Source organism: Microtus ochrogaster, chromosome 2, assembly GCF_000317375.1.
Source record: "Microtus ochrogaster isolate Prairie Vole_2 chromosome 2, MicOch1.0, whole genome shotgun sequence".
In the NCBI taxonomy this organism is placed as follows: Eukaryota; Metazoa; Chordata; class Mammalia; order Rodentia; family Cricetidae; genus Microtus; species Microtus ochrogaster.
The window spans coordinates 19,202,964-19,205,520 of NC_022010.1; the positions used below are offsets into that span (position 1 = coordinate 19,202,964).

A 2,557-nucleotide genomic window follows, 5' to 3' on the forward strand; every position below is an offset into this window, starting at 1 on the left:
ATAGTGCCCCCAGGGGTGTAGGGAGGTGAAAATGCCTGCAGTGTGGGGATAGCTCCCCCAGGGGTGTAGGGAGGTGAGGATGCCTGCAGTGTGGGATAGTGCCTCCCAGGGACATAGGGAGGTGAGAATGCCTGAAGTGTGGGATAGCGCCTCCCAGGGACATAGGGAGGTGAGAATGCCTACAGTGTGGGAATAGCACCTCCCATTGGCATAGGGAGGAAAGAAATGCCAGAGTGTGGTGATAGCGCCCCCCCAGGGGCGTAGGGAGGTGAGGATGCCTGCAGTGTGGGGATAGTGCCTCCCAGGAGCTAGAACATCTGGAGAGAGAGAAAGAGTCTCTAGATGCCCCAGGACACATTGGAGCTGTAGGGATGGAGATGAGCAAGCAACTCACGGGCACTGCAAAGTGTTTAATGAGAACATTTATACATTATGATGATAGTAGCGCAGGGCTTCCCAAACCTTCTGCTGTGGAGTGATTCTGGGTACATGCTTATGGGAGGACAGAGCTGACTTGCCACAGCAAGCCCACATAGGGATCTTGATGAACAGTCACAGACTCCCTTGTTTTAAGGTCACCGTTTCACAAAGCAAGGTGTCCCCTGTCTACCAAGCAGCTGTCCATACACTGGCCAACATCCCCTAAGATGCTCTTCCTGGTGCTGACTCCGCAGGAGGTGTCAGGGTCTCTGTCTCACTGAGCTCGGACAATGATATTGGAGGAACCCAGGACAGTTGTGAGCATGTCCATTCCAACAAGAACCCCCTTCTTGGAAAGCACTGATTCAGAATAAGTTCTGGAGGTCTTTTACTTTATGTTTATAAACCCATTGCTCCAAGGATGTCAAGTGCGGACACACACACACACACACACACACACACACACACACACACGCTGTTGTTCTGGATAGACACAGGTTCTCGTGCAGTGCATCCAGAGCACTGTTGGTGGGCATGTTGTCCACCTCAGATCCCTGGCCTCTTCCCCATCGATGTGATGCCAATACAGTGGGAAGCTGTCACAGAAGGTTTTAAAATGTCTCCCTAAAATGCTGGAGTCCAGGGGTGGGCTGAGATAGTTTAGTGAATAAAGACACTTGCTGCCAAGCCTCGCGACTTGAGTTTGATTCTCGGGACCTACGTGGTAGAAGAATTGAATCCTGAAGATTATCCTCTGATCTCTACTTATGCCTTCTGGCATACATAAGCCCCATTTTCTTAAGTAAAAAAAAAAAAGTTGACAACATGGGTTAGTGGATACAGGTGCTTACTCTCAAGACTCAGCCTGAGTTCAGTCTCCAGGACCCATATGATGGAGGGGAGAATACACTCTCCTCAAGTTGTCTTCTGACATCTACATATATACTGTGTCATATAAGCAGGTGTATGTGCATGTGCACATACAACAGATCAATGTATATTTTAAAAACCAAAATAAAATAAATGATGTTTAAAATTAAAAGTACACATGCATATAGAAAAGGTAAATGTGTATTTTGAAAACCAAAATAAAATAAATAATATTTTGTTTTAAATTAAAAGTAAACGAAAACAAAAAATCTTCCAAGTCTAGAAGCACCAGGTGGGGTCTTAGAGCTGGTGGCGGGTGTGGCCTCTGCAAAGGACTCGGTCTGACCACGCTGCTCCTCCATCCTTCGTGGGCCCTCCCAGGTGGTAGGGTGCTGGTGGCCCCTGCAGACTGTATGGCTGCCAAAAAAACTTTTCCACTCTGCCATAGTAAGGGCAACAGCCCCCTGTGCTAGCTGGTGTGTTGGATCAGGGGAAACAGACCATCGGCTTTTGACATAATCTCAATGTCTTCTCTGGAAGTCTTTATTTTGAAACCCCCAAGAGGCAATCACCTGACCAAGTGGAAGAGCATTGTTGGGGCCCCTAGGGTCCTCATCCCTGGCATTTTCACCCCATCTCCCCATCTTGGCTCACAGTCGCTGATTAAGTCGGTAGCCTATGGTTTTCTGAAGTCCCATAATCACTCAGGCACACAGCAGGAACTGAGTGTTTTGACTTCTGGTGAAATTCTCAATGCTTCCATGTCTGTCCCCACACTGTGCGATGTGGCACTGGCTGGGGCCTCATGTTGGCGTCCCCCCGGCAGTCTGTGTTGCTGAGCAGGTGTGTGTCATCCTGAGAGCAGGTCCCCAGGATGAGGAGACAAGCTGGGATCTACCAGCACCTCTCAAGGCTGGGGACAGCTGAAAGGCTCGGATACCACTTCCTGGATGTGCAACCCTTTTGCCTGCGGCCAAACCCTCTGTTGTCTTGTCTGTTGCCATCTCACGCAGATGTTTGTCTCTAATTTTTCCCCCACATCACAACCATTTCTCCTTCTGTTACCACTGCTTCACAAATGGCTGAGTTCAACTCAACATCTCTCAACGACGCATCTGTGTGGGACTGGGGGCCAGCAAATTGAGGCATTTATCTCCTTGATTGTGCCCAAGGCCAGCAGTGGCCCGACTCAGGAGCCCATTGGAACTGGTTATGGAGTCTGCTGAAGAAACCTGTGGGCAGAGGAGGAGGAGGAGGAGGAGGAGGA

At 49.4% G+C, this 2,557-nt stretch overlaps 1 protein-coding gene across 1 annotated transcript in view; it reads left to right on the plus strand.

The window, feature by feature from the left end:
• Positions 1-2,557, plus strand: part of Adgrd1 (adhesion G protein-coupled receptor D1) — a 116,736-nt gene that overhangs the window by 13,247 nt on the left and 100,932 nt on the right. The gene's annotated exons all lie outside the window — the stretch shown is intronic.